We start from the raw sequence: 15349 nt of genomic DNA, 5'->3' as shown, positions 1-15349 counted from the left end.
AATATTGAGATAGGCGTGAAAGAAACGTGAATGGAAATGTCTGTGTGTCAAAGCACCAGGAGAAGCACCAGAGCAAGGCTTAGAAGAATGGCTGGTGTTGATAAGGAAGACCACGAGTCCTAGCCCACCGCTTCCAGGACACTGCTCCCAGCAGTGAGCTGAGGATGGTGGTGTTCATCACATCCCACGGGCCTGCACTCCTGTAAGACCACTGCCCAGACAACTCACCTGCAGAAGGCTCTGCACCCTAGCAGGATGATGACAACAAGGTTGTAGCATGCTGCGCATACCATTCCTTTGCCTGGTAGCACAGTAAGAAAACAGACTATTGACATATTTTTCAAGCATATTTTGAAGTAAAACAACTAATGGGCAGCAGCAGGTTACACCGAGTAATTCTTGAAAGTCATGAAAAAGCAATCACCAGCAGTTGTCACATTAACAATTGCCATCCTGATGTATACAAGAGATCATGATACTTTTGCCTTTTAAAAGGTTAGTCTTTACTCACTGAATCAGTTTTATTCTCTGCAGTTATCACAGAGAGTGGTATTTCCCCAATGCAAGTCTAAAAAAGATGAAGCACGGCACCCTTAAACTGCATATCCTAACAGACAACAGACAACAGACAACAGACAACAGACAACAAATCTGTGGTAGATAGATAAAACTATTTCTTCTGAACCAACATAACCCTTCTACCTCTGGCATCACCAGAGAGCAAACATAATTTTGGATCTAGCTTGCAGACTGAAATTCAAGGAGGACTTCATAAAGAATAGTTATAATTATCTGGCAACTCACTGCTCATGAAATTACTATTATATACATTTATGTGGGAAATATTCAGCATAGCGCAGGATGAAAAATATCATAGAATACAATCAGAGTGGTTTGGGTTGGAAGGGACCTTAAAGACCATCTAGTTCCAACGCTCCCTGCCATGGGCAGGGACACCTTCCACTAGACCAGGTTGCTCAAAGCCCCGTCCAACCTGGCCTGGAACACTTTCAGGGAGGGGGCAGCCACGACTTCTCTATATAACTTCTCCATACAAAACAGTTCTGGCAATGAAGATGTTAATGAAAAGTGAAGTGTTTAAAGAATTTTAACAGAAGCCAAAGAAGTCATATGTAAATCGTATTTCTATAAAATAAACTCGCCCAAGGACAAGGATTTAACCTGATTTAGTGCAGCTCAGCGATCAATCTGTTTTAATGTATTATTCTGTCACTATAGATTGGTGGATTGATCACATCTTGAGTTGAGCTTTACTTGCCAGCGAGCACAAAGTAATCTGTCCAATTGATTTCACTAGCATACAGTCACCAAGCACTAACTAGATCTGATCAATATCCCCTACAGTGTAACAACTTCTCTGTTTATCGTGCTCTAGACTGCAGAAGTGACAAATCAGTGTCAGCACTGTTTAGCAGTGATGGCTGAAGAGGTGCACCATGCAAAGCATATCTAGCAAGAGTGGCTCAAATGACACACCCTCACAGTGATTTTATTTGCAAGCTCCCATGACACTTTTGCTCCAGCACAATGAAAAGGCCTCTGTCAGCAGAGGCATGCAAGGAAGTTGTTGTTTGGACACTGAAGTTTTGCAGGCCCAGCTTTTTGTTACTACTTTTGGTCTAAAAATATTTATTATTATAAGCCCAGTTAATTATAGTGTATCACAAACCTATAGTCAGAATCACATGAAAAAAATACCTTATTACTAGAATATATCACCATCATATATTTCAGAACTGTATTTTCTGATGAAAAGGATCTAAATGCTAGCTAACAGGCTGCGTTTTATGACAGGTATGAGGAGGTGATGCTAGTGAAAAGGGAGAGGAGTAGCAAAACCACACTGAGACAGTAAACAGTTATTTAGCAGCCAACTTCTTGGCATTCATCCAAAGCATCCCAAACTCAATCTGCTACAAGAATTGGACTCTTTTACAACAACTGTATCTTGAAATAGGCTTTGCTTTGTCTATGTTAGTCAGAGGCTTGAGGTGATTGTTATTTTGATGTACAGAATGTGAGGGCAGGGAAGACAGCAGCTTTCCTGAAGCTACTTTGAATCATAATGGAGCTATTGCTGTAGCCGAGGCAGCAGTGGGCTTTGTTGATAAAGGTCTTTGGTGACCTAATTGAAACACCTTCAATTAAGTGAAATTCCAAAGCCAGTGACATATCTGGCTTGAGAAAGATTTTTGTCAGGAATGTTTCTTTTTTTATTTTCTTTTTTTTTTTTTTCCCCCTCCAAGAGTGGGAGAAACTGATTCTTTCAAAACACTAAGGCTTCACTGCTGCAGGAGTGTCTTACATGAAGATTCCTGTGGAATTGACTACACAAAGTATGGTGAAATCATAAGAGGGGAAAAAGGTGTGGAAAAAGTCAAAGCTTTCTGACATCCAAGATAAATCTACAGGCTAGTTGTAACAAATATTAGTATTACATAGTAATATTAAATGCAGTTTTCAAGTAACGTGTGTATAAGGGCCACCAGAGTGGGATATACATCTCACAGGTTTGGAGGGTGCTGGTGAGCACATTCATTGGGCTTATGCATGGGAGAAGTGGCACTTGACTGGTCAATGAAATGGCACTACCTAATAGCTCCCTATGGAGAGCTATGAGTCCCTTTTGGATAGCAATAGCATAGCTCAGCATGATCCCATTTTGTGTTTAGCCCCAAAGCTAGTTAAGCGTATCTGCAATTCAGGGATTGAATCTCATGAGACTGCTTTGTGAGACTAACAAGATGAGGAAATTTGAACCTGTGCTTGGAAAAGACTTAAAGAAATCTTAATTAAAATGCAATCCCCAAACCAAACCAACAAATGCACCTATAAAAGATTTAAAGGAGCTCTTCTAAAATAATATTTGCATTCTTGTGTTTTAATAAGATGAATTTAATTTTGATTAACTTTTTGTCATGAGATTCCCAATTAATTTTTTTCTTTCTAAGGTCTTTTCAAAACCAAATCACTCCAGACCTCACATTGTTCTAGTATGACAAATAAGGTAGAGCTTTTGCTAGTCACTCAGTAGATTTCATCTACCCTCAAAAGAGAAGGGTAACACATTTATGCAGCCATGCACACCACAGTGGTTAGTGGCATCATATTAAAGGAAACTGGATTTAATTTAAAAGAGCTGGCAGCAGTGCCAAGCACACAGAGGAGGATGTGCAACACTGGAGTCAATGAACTCTGGCTCTCTTACCACAGCCAAAGCCAAGCATGCCAACAGCCCAGGCAGCCAACAGCCACATCATCCCCATCTACTCAGACACCCAATGCTGTTTTAAAATGATTATGTGTCAATAAACCACAAGGTAGCTGACGAACCCATGAAAGTAGTTACTGACCACTAATCGTGTCATCATTGCAAACTGTTTCTAGAATTGGTTATATTAATAACTACCACAAAATTGAAAAAATAGTTTAGGCAGAGCTTAATTAATTTTTGCTGCCCCCGTCCTCTCCTCAACTGATTTCTGTGGAAGCCTTTAGAGGCTTTTGAACTCTGCTCTGTGACAGATGAAAGCATTTGTGTCCCCTTTTAGTTTTTGGTGATGCCTCCAGGAATGAGTGAAAATGTAAAATGCCCAGTTCAGCTGTAGCATACTGGATGACAAAACCAGTGCAGTTACACAGCCTTTGTCCCTCTTCATCTGTGTGATAAGAAATTAAATTAAATCAAATCTTTCATACAATAAGCATACCTTTATGTAGTACATTCCTTTTCATGAACTAATCTAAAAAAAACCCCAAAACATAAGGATTCATACAAAACTGCTGATGGAGAAGACTACCCACCAACACACCATTAGCTATTGCATCTTATGTTCTCAAATAAAACATGCTGTGTAGAAGTGATTGCCTTGGAAGTTATTGGTACATTTGAATGCAAACTACCAAACCATGAAAAATGAGGCATCCATTTGCTATAAAAATAAATTAGGAGGCAATGCTTTGCTAGCAAAGCCATTTGAGTACCACAGTTCATAACTATTCATGGTACTATTAACAGATGTCTTTGCTTGTACTGTGAGCAGCCTTATGATATTGTCGTATTCAGCAGTACTTTATATTTAAAGTGAGTGCAACCAACTTTGTTTTAGAATATAATAAAATCTTGCCTGATGTAGAGATCCTATGGGAAATTATACAATAATGTTACCTACATAACTAATTTTCTTCTTATGAAATCATGATTCCCACTACACTTTTAGAGCTATTCCAAGTATTGTTTAACATCACCATTTCCATGTTAATATCTCAATAAATCACGGAAATACAATACTTCATATGAAAAGGGAGTCAGACCTTTGGGAACATAAGTTTTCCTTTCTAAATTAAAAGGGGAATAAAATTGATGCTGAATGTACTATATGTTGTTCAAGGGTAGTAAAAGTACCCAAGTGCTCCTAACAAAGTAAGGCTACATACTGTATGCACACACACTCACACCATCTATTGCATAATATTGCTTAACTATTTAACCCTATGCCAGGAGAATTGGGGAGCTGGCTTAAAATATACCTTTGGAAAAAACAACTGAATGCACTGTTCCTTCAGAGATTGCTCAGAACTAAAAGCAAATGGCTCACCAGAGTGAACTTCCCACCATTAAGGAACCTGTTATAATGATATTAGTTGTTTTGAATAAGGATTATTTTGAATATGTGCTGGAACATCAAAGGCATGCCATAACACTGATGCTTCTAAAAATATTAAAATGATTTTGAAAAATCATGTAAGTGGTAAATTCCCTTCCCTCCTACCTTCAGAAAATGCTAGATTTTCAGAAATCCCAATACAGAGAAGCAAAGCACCAAAATCGGCACCTTTGCCATTCCATCTTCTCCCCTCCCCCCAGTTTGTAGCAATGCGTTTTTGTGTTTTCTTCAGAACAGAAGCCTGGCAATGTAAACATGTTGTACACAGACCTGAGAACTAGGTAGTCCAATCAACACATGTTGACTCATACTAGTTAAGAACCAGACTAATATATAACTAGATCAGGCCCTGCAGTTAAATATTTTGGAGTTTGTTCTGCATACAGATTTGATAATACATAAATCGAGTTTAGTATGGTACCATTAAAGAGGTGAAAGTTTCTTATTTTGGCAGCTTCAGCCCGACTTTAGAAAGAAACCAGTGCCGAAGTCAGTGTCTCCAAAGCAGCTTGCCTATTCCAGGCTGCAAGCACTGATTTAATGTCTTGTATGTTAGCCACTGCAGTTGTACACCAGTGAACTACTCTCATCGCTACGCTAGCCCCATTTCTGTTTGCATCTGGGCACAACTTTTTTATTATTAAAATAAAGTCTTATGTGGGAGATTATTTGTCACCACATTCAGACTCTCATTTTAACTCTCATTCACTGCATGCTAATTTGTAGTTAGAGCATAATTTCTACCCTTTCCCTACAGTTCCTTATCAACGGATTATTCATCAGTGCTGTTTTCTAGCCAGAATTCAGTTGAGGTAGGCTGCGACTGGGTATGTAAAGGAAGGAAGAGCTGTACATAAATAAAGCAAACATATTTAAAAGTTGTGGAAGATGATATCCATGCAATTTATTTAGCCTTTATTTTAGCTTTGTTTAAAATAATTTCCTGCCCTGTCGACTCTGTTGATCATCTCTGCACTAAATTATACAAACCTACCACATCTACCTTGTTAAATGCTTTCAGTAGTGCACCATTGTGCCCTTTCTGGTCTTGAAGAATAGCAGACAAACACCAATTAAAATGTTCCTGGTTTATATTTGAGGGAGAGAAAAATAATTTGAGAGTTTTGCCATTTGTATTATATTCTTTTTTGTGCACTTTCTAATATGCTTTTTCTAAAGATTTGTCAAAAATAAAGGAGATTACTTTGATCCAGTGGTAGAACAATTCCCTACTTAGTTAAATTGCTTTAACTGAATATGAGGAAAGCCCAAAAATGTCTTCCCAAAGCAAATATTTTTGATGAAACTCTTTGTGGACTCTTGATTACCCACAAACACAATTGTTCCTTTTTTAAATAACAACCAGAAGCCATAAGTAACAGCTATTATCTATTTCCACAGTAAGAAAAAATGCTCGTATTAGTATGATAATTATGGCTAAATGTTAGAATTGGGTGATTAATGATATGGACAGGGAGAAAAAGCATGTCTTTAACTGATGCATAGCCGCCATTTTCATAACCAGTCATGTTTGTTTCTCAGTAATGATCTTCAAACTACTGCATGACTTTGAAAGGGTATTATATTTTATTATTAATTTCTTATTAAAATGAGACAGTCAGTGAACAAGAACAATCAACTAAAAATGGATGACAAATACATTCACCCCAAATTATGAACATGGAAGAATGAATTCTACTTAAGATGTTGGAAATCTATTACTGTGAAAGAACTAGAAATTGTACTTTACAAAATTAAGAAAAATAAATGTGTTACATTTCTTAAACAGAGATCATAAGAACATAGACTTTATTTGTCCGAAGATGGGTTCATGTAGGTCAGCAAGAGTCTCTGGCAATAGCTGAAAATGGACATTGGGAAAGAGGTGAAGCTTGGAGCAAGCACACAATGATATTTCCCCCAAATCCATCTCTTGACATTTTGTAGCTTTCTGAGGTCTTCGTATTTTATCAACTTTGGTGGATTTTTCCTTTTGACTTCTGGCAGTTTCTTTTTGATCATGTGTGTGTTTATCATCCAAAAACTTGACAGAACTTCCCAGCTCAGTTCTAAGTTGTGTGAAGAACAGCCTTCTCTCCACTGTTTTCCTGTTGGGAGCAGCAAGGATGTGGCTGCTGCAGGTGCGAAGAGGAGAAGCAGAGGCAGGTCATCACCCTTGCTGACCAGGGCACAATCCCACAGTCCTAAGCCCCAGCAAGGTAAGACAGTGGGTCATGTTCTGGGACTCTCCAAGCAGTTCGACTGGAAGGGGTAGGAGACTGGGCTGGAGATAGGGATGGTGACAAGGGTATCTACAGTGTAGGTCCAGAGTCCACCTGGAGAAAGCAGGCAGAAAGCCAGGTCTGGAGGAGACAGGGCTGGGCACAGGGGTACAGATGTGAGTGCCCAGGCCTGGGCCTTCGTGAAGCACCCAGCCCATGGCAGAGGGTGTGTGGATGGGGGTCCCCAATGCGGCTTCTCAGGAACATTATGGCATGTTAGTGCAGTCAGGACCCTGACAAGTCAAAGCAGTTATGAGCAGTTATGAGCACTTAGGAACTCTTATTTCTTGGCTGTTTAAATTCTTAATGGCATTTTGGCAAGGAATTTTGTCCAAATGCTTTCTGATTACCCAAGCGGACTGTATCAACTGGCATAAGCTTGGCAGCTCCCTGAGAGAACCCTGAAAGATCTGTGAAGCATAATTTCTCTTTTCATAAACTATTTTAAGAACTCTTCCCAACCCATATTTACCCATGTGAATACTAATTAAATTATTGCATATTATATTTGATGGTATACTAATTATGATGTCAGGGTAATGCATATTGATACATACAAATGATGGTGTCAGGCTCACTGGTTTCTTTTTTGAAGCTTTGAGAGGTCTTGATGTCATTCACATTGGGGATTTTTTGAAATTATGAAAGATTTTTTTTATGGTGAAACAATTTTTCACCTAACTATAGCAGCACATCTTGTGCAAATGGCAGATTTAAGTTGGTCTCGGCAGAGCAGCTGCAGTGGAGTCAAAGATCTGGGGAGCTGCAAGGCCTCTAGCAACCTGCCAGCGTGCTGCAGAAACCTAAGCTATTTCCCTCTTCTATCTCTCTGTACACCTTTATCTGTGTATTTCAGCAGAATTTTGTCAAATGGATAAGCGTCTATGAAATATTTCCCATGAAACTGCTTTCTGCATATTTCCTGGAGGTTGCAAATATTACATGTCAGAACTATATAAACAGCTCAGATCTCTTGACTGTAAGTGTTATGACTTGACAATATGATCAACTTTCATGTCTGCTTTGTTTTTCTTTCCTTGTATTTCTTCACTGAATTAACTGGAGAAATGGCTGACCAGTTAATAATAAACTTTTACAAAATCAGTCAGTCAAACTAAAGAAATAATGACATAAAACTGCAAATAATTAAGAAAAAAACCCTGATTTTGAGGATCTTTAATACTATCAGATAACAGATTTCACTTCCTCTATTTTACTCAGTCACTACAAGAGTGTTTGCAGCTTTTTGCCGGGAATCTGACCGCTTTAATTTGGTCATGTGTATTAGTTCTTATTTAGTAAGAGAAAGCAACACATTATTGATAACGTTAGTTATAGAAATGTCACAAAATGAGATCAATAGTGCTTGCTGCACCAGAAACCATAAGGCACAAATAAACTTGCTTTTTAAAGCTCCCTAAACCTCAGAAAAGGTATATTTATGTATATATCTGAGGTCAGTAAACCTACAGTATTAACAGTGGTAAATCTTAGAGAATTTAGAAAACTCAGAAACATATATACTAGTCTGGATCACCTATTATTTATACATTTACAAATATTTTAAGGTAAAAGATATAACTTTGTTGAAAAAACTTAAGTAGAGATATGTTATTTCTGCTTTACACGTGAGCACTACAAGTGAAACTTGGCCACAGAAAACATATTCTGCCTCCAGATTTATTTTAATTTCCTAGGGAAATTGTCTGAAATAGTATGACCATGTATCTATATCATCAAATTAATCAGAAGTGAACTTTCTTATAAAAATCTTCCCTAATAAAAGTAGTCCAAGTAGCAACCATCATTTGGGGAAAAAGATGAAAAATAAAAAATGCCTACATCAGAACCTAGTTGAATTTTTTGCATTAGTTTTCATCTTTTTGCATGTTTCAAGATGGCCAAAACCAGTGATGTAATGGGAAAATCAAAATAAGCGGGTAACCTCACTTGGTCACAGTATAAAAGGAGCAGAAAGACACTAGAGTACTCAGGCAGTTTCAGTTTACCTGCATGTGTACTTGACCACAAAACAGTTTGGGATTAAAAATGCAAGAAGCACACAAAAAAAGGGAAGATATACTTGAAACAGGATGAGAACCTTTTCACTTGAGCCAAGCAAATATCACGATTCCTATTAAAACAAATGTCAAACCTTAAGTTGCTATTTTCCATTGCAGATTTATACCCTCAAATCCCAGTTTCTGCTTACTTCTGGGGACTAGGTATTCTCTTGCCTCTGTTTTTTTTCCCCTTATTATTTCTGTTTTCCTTATGTCATTTTACCCATGCTTGTGTAGGTCTATCACTTCTTAATCCCCTAAAATTTCATCTTGCATTCATTAGTTCTTTCCTCTACATATACATGCAGGGCCTCCCTCCAGCCACCATGAGACAAGCTTGCTGGTTTTTCTATCTAGACTAATTATTTCAGTATTGTATCTTTTCACCCCTGCAATGGCTGCATTCTCTGGCAGCTAGGTATTTCAACATATAGGTATCATTTGCAGAAAAGTTCTTTGTTGATCTTCTGAATCAAACAACACGATATTTTCTGGTCCTGGGGGACTGCAGCCCTTGAAGGACATCAGCTTCCCCTCTGCTGCCCTCTGAGCAGCCCTCTCTTGCTGCTCCTTGAGCCAAGGAACCCTTTAGCCAATGGTTCTCTTGGGGGGCATATTGTAGGACTGCACTTCACTGCCAGAAAGGAAGGCAATCAAGAACAATAAATAGCTTTCATACACCTGGTATGTGTATGAATCAGTGGAAAACTACAGTTGGCTGTAATTCCGTAAGGTTTAAAAAAACAAAGCAAAATGAGACACTGCAGGGAGTTGTTTTAGAAACTGGGGATAAAAAAAGTATTTCTCTGAAATAATCTTCACATCAGCTAGCTATGTTTTCCTCTCACCCAGAAGATGGCATTAATGACGTGTGTTCTACCTGCATCTGTCTTTGATGACCACAGGGATTCGTAAGCTGTTCCACCCATTAACTTTCTGCTGCTTTATATTAGAACAAATTCACACTTGTGCCAAACAGAAAGCGCTCACTTGTCTACCAGCTTCTTTCAAGGTGAAACCTAAGTTGAATAGGAGAGACATATTTTTTGAAAAACTATCTCTTCTTCTGGAGCACTCTACCATTCTGTTAGAGAGAGAGAAGGAGAGAGGAGGAGAGAGTAGAGAGTGAAAAAGGGGAAAGCAAGGTAGAAAATGGAAAAGGAGAAAGGAAAGCAGAAATAGCTTTTCCATATACATATTTCAGGTATCGATTGATACACAAATTTCTCTAGATCCTAGATGAATGTCTCCTATAATTCTTCCCTAACTACAAACTTTAGAGCTATGGTACATCATGTTGGTAAATATTTATGCAACATAGAATTCAGGAGTAGTAATTTCTTTGTAACGTGCTAACCTGGATCTAATAAAAGACAGTAGTGTGGTTCCACTTGATAAAAATACTTTAAAGCCAACCATGACGCCCAAAATTATTTTAAATTGCTCTATGCCATTTTGTACATATAATTATCAGCCTTCATTTCAGCTGCTATCGTGGTCGAACAGGCTAAGTTGGCAATCATTCATTTGTGCACCATAACATTCTGAAACTCATTGCTACAGATTTGCTCTTGGTTGATGATGTAAGAAATTGATTCCTTTGCAATCAGCATAAAAGATTAACCCAAAAGTTCATATAGTATGTTACGCAGGCTGTAGGGGAGAAAAATCTAACATCATGGTCATTTACATTGTTATTCAAGTGTTAATTGAACTTTAAATAAACTATTCAAGAAAGGTCAAAACATTTTGCTCCAATATTTTTGATGTTATAATAGTGTATAATCTGAAATTTTAGCATTCTATATTTAATAGCTTGGAATTGCTTTAAATCATAATACCTATGATGACAGGAAACAGGATAATCTAAATTCTACTTACTACTATAGACGTAGAGGTGTCTGGTTATGCTTGCCCCAATTTTACTATCCCTTAACATCTCCAATTCCTTGTAGACATCTAAATCAGGGCGTCTGTTTTCTCTTTATTAAAAACAATGGAGATGCAAAGTTGTTGCAAATAATCTATGCCTAAACGTATCTCTGTTGCTGCTGTATCCAGGTCTTCCTGCTGCTTAAAATTTATCAATAGCAGCTGATTAAACATTTATTATATCATTGAGATCACAACACTACATTCCAAGCTCTGTTGCTATTTCCTTGCTAAATCCCGATTTTCAGGGGTTTATTACTCCATTATCTTATATCTCACTGAGCTCTCTTATAATAATAGGGGATTATGTCTGAAACTTAATTAGTTCAATTTTTATTGATAGCACTTATTAGCAGGTCCCCAGTTTCTACTCTACAGCTAGTGAAGAAAGAAGATATAGCCAGGCAACTTGAAAGAGAAAACATTTTAAACCCAAAATTCTATCTAATAGCATAGAAAATTAATCAGAATATCCTTAAAAAGGCCTGAAGTCTTTTTTTGGGCAAAGATGCAAAATGAAGCAGTGATTGCAAGTTCATGTGCTGGTGGGATATCTCTAGAGCCTCTGGTAGAAGGTTCACAACTGTCACATCCTGGCAGAAATGTTAAGGCCAGCTGGGATCAGTTCCTCGTGGGGAAAGCAGTCATCACTTCTCAGGAGATGTTATGCACTAAGACTACATATGACATTTGTGATTTTTGTAACAAGCTAGGATTCATCTAAGCCAAAGCAACTGACAGATAAACAAATGTGCATTTGCTTTAAACATACTATTTACTTCTCCATAAAACATGACAACAAATATATGTTGGATCAGAATAAACCCAACTGATCTGACTGACACCTAGAAAATACATAGTCTGCCATGTGAACAGAGCTTTAAAGCTATAGAGGTGACTTTTTTCTTTTAGCATTGTAAATACTCGTACACATTGACAGTAACTAGGGAGCACACCATGCAAAACCTCTAAGTCACAAATGAGAATGAGTTTGGACACAGCCTAAACCACAGACAGAAGTGAACTGTGTTATCCAGTGGAACAGTGTGATCTGGTTTAGAACGTTATTCCAGAACACATTTATTCTGGTCATTAGTAGGCTGGGTTAGGTCAAAGATGCGGTTTGTTGTGGAACAGATGGAAAAATGGTAAAACTACGATAGTGCCAAGGACTCTATGTAGTACTGGCATTTTGTTAGGGTCCTTAATACTTTTGGATTAAAATATCACTAGTGTTAGGCTATGTTTGGCTTTTCTTAATCTTCAGATAGCTAAGAATTTTCAGCACTCTTCAGAAGGTAGCAAATAGGTGCAGTGACTAATTCTGCTTAGACTATTACAATTAATTCTTTATAGAGAAATGGGTTAAAGAATAATTACTGTATTTTAGACACTTTCTTCCTTTTGCAATTTTCTGCTACAGTGATGTTTCAGTTGCCGTATCAGCTGTAGGGATCAAAGCATTCTCCTGAAGATGCTCAAAACAGAAGAAATTGGAACAAAAATACACATTTCAGACAGGAAAAATGCACTTAACTGTGCAGAATTTCATCACTCTAAGGCATTCTTACAAACTGATTAGGAAAAAGATAGAGAGAAAACATCATGCCTTGTTGCATGAAGAAGTTTTTCAGAGATGAGTATAATACAACTTAGGAAAAAAAATACAAAATATAGCTTAATGCCCATAGATACTGCACAACATGCCACAGTTGTATTAGAAATGTATAGAGGATTGCCCTCAAAAATAAAATTTAAGAACAAACTGCACTTTATTAACTAATTTCAAATTAATTTCAACACACAGGACATCTTGAAAATTCTATATATGTGACAATAACCTCCACTTCTGGATGATGCTGTAAACATGAGGAAAAAAATGCCTCTTTCCCTTAATAAGATTCACAGATTTCTAAATACAGTACTGAGGGAGAAAAATTGGAAGGCGTCCATAAAAATCATAAGTTATATACACAGCACAACAACAAACAGAATTTATGTAGAATAGCCATAGAGTTACTTTGTTGTAGTGTTCTACACTCTCACAAGTAGTCTTTTCTCATTTGAATTTGTAAATGAATCCTGTATATTTACATAAGCAAGCACAAAGCCACCACTCTTCCCAAAATCAAACTAAACCCAGCTGCAAATTTTGACTCCACATTGCCATACACTATTATTCAATCCATCCTACATCTAAATACCCAATATCTCCCTGTGAACACTATTCTGTAGCTGTAATCTTTTCAGACTGATTTTACCACAAATATTTTTCTCAATAGCTACACAAATTATTTTGTACCATGCTATGCTAAGTAGTTGTGAGTTTTCACAGACTCTAGCCTTTTCTGTGTGTTTTTTTTCTTACAAAATGGAAACATATGGCTCAGTTTCAAGTGGCTAATTGGCAATATCTTAAAGTGCTGTTAAGAGGTTCAATTGTATGTATAACATCTGATAATCTGATTGTATTTTATTTAAGACTAGAAAGTACTTCAGAAGTCAACAGATGGCAGCAGATATATTTTAGAGAAAAAACCAGTAATTTACTTCTGTTTCTTTTACAGGGTTGTCTTGCCATTTATTGAGGTAGAGTTTGAATGTAGGGGCTGGAATGCAATGAAGAAAACTTCAGCAATAGAAAAAGACTAATAGTAGATGGTTTTGCTTTATTCATCAAGATAGTTTCAGTTAATTACAACTGTGTTTGATGCAAGACATACATATATCATAACCCAATTGCTATATATAGGTGCAAAACTGCACTTCATACCATATGCTACAAAAGAAATTGCCATAGTGAATGGGAAAGGCTTCTCACTCATGCGGCTTCCATACAACTGAATTACATACTGCAGATGAGGTTACTACTGTTGTAGGATTATACATTGGAATATAGGCTCTAAGTAATTTTGATGATTTAAATCTCAATTACCCTCAAGAGGATTTTGGTATCCATAAACAATAATAAATCTTAATTACGTGTTTTAATTGGGATAACCACTACCTTGGATAACCAGCAGTCTAAGAGATTTTGTTGTAGCAGAAGAGCTGAATTTTATGAGGTAGCTGATTACAGAACTGAAATCAGCAGGTAGGTGGCTCTTCCTCACATGAGCTACTGACAAGGTGTGCCCAAAGTAATTTCCAAGAAAATGACCAAGAAAAAAAGCAATCCTCAACAGAAAGATGCTCCTTCTTCTGCTACTTCTTTCTGAAGTAGCCCTATAGTCTCCCTTACCTTGAATTTTTAAATGCAAGGTGTCTTTTTCACTATACTACAACAAGACTAGAGCTTCGGATAACAACCTGACACTACACGGGCCTCAGAGGTAAACATGACTGCTCAGTACACTGCTTATTTTGTTCAACTGCCACACCAAAATCAGACAAAATAGGTAGCTAGAGTATTCACTGCTGACGTCTCCCACTTATTTTGAAGAAGTTAAAAACAACACACCACTATCTTCCATAATGTGCCAGAGGAGATATTCTTCTGGGTCAAATATATGACAAAATAAAAATTCTGACAAATGAAGAGGAAAAAGTAATCCCCCAAACAGGGAGATTAGGGCACAGAAGTCTGCTATGCTGTTGTGTGGCATCATATGGCCATTCTCTTTGTCCAGTGTTTTCTGCAGTGTGATGCTCCAGAGGCTTATTAGCTACTTGTTCAAATTAGGGGTGGATGGGAGGAAGGGAGGGTTTTCAGTTCCTGAATTCTGCTCCAGACATGCAAAGACCCAGACCTGCCCTTTTCCCAGCTTCAGTTAGGATATTTAAATGTGTGTAACGTAGCTGTAATAGCAAATCAAACCTTGCATTTTCAAGCTTCATCATTTACATAGCCCAGTACAAACAACTGATATTGTGAGAGACAGAAGACAATGAAGCATTATACATATCCTGGGATTTAAATAATGAAGAAACTCTACATTTCATATTAAAACCCAAATCACTAGTTTGTAGGGTCTTAAACATTTTTCTTTTAAGACATGTAAATAGAAAAACTGAGGTGTGAGGGACTTTTAAGATAATTCTATTGCAGAACATCGAACTCTTTTGATGAATCTGGCATCCCAATTGTGTTGCCTTTAGATCTTTTGGGAGCATCTTTTCAGAAAATATAAGCAAGTAGTGTTTTATAAATAGGTAATCCCCTTTTGCTAACCTATAAATAGAATTTTTTAGAAATTTTTAGAGAGTTAAAGTTTAAATGCAAAGGAAAGATCTTTTGCTTGTCTTATGCAAGGACATTATTACTGATAAAAATAAAAAGTATTAAGTATTTATGTTCTTACAGTTATTTCAGACATTTTATCTGTTATTGTTTCCATAACCACTGTAAACCACAAGCCATTTTAGCTTTTAATATTAATGTTTT

This window comes from Strix uralensis, chromosome 4, assembly GCF_047716275.1.
Source record: "Strix uralensis isolate ZFMK-TIS-50842 chromosome 4, bStrUra1, whole genome shotgun sequence".
Classification (NCBI taxonomy): domain Eukaryota; kingdom Metazoa; phylum Chordata; class Aves; order Strigiformes; family Strigidae; genus Strix; species Strix uralensis.
The sequence above is the reverse complement of the archived record's forward strand: the minus strand, read 5'-3'. Positions refer to the sequence as shown.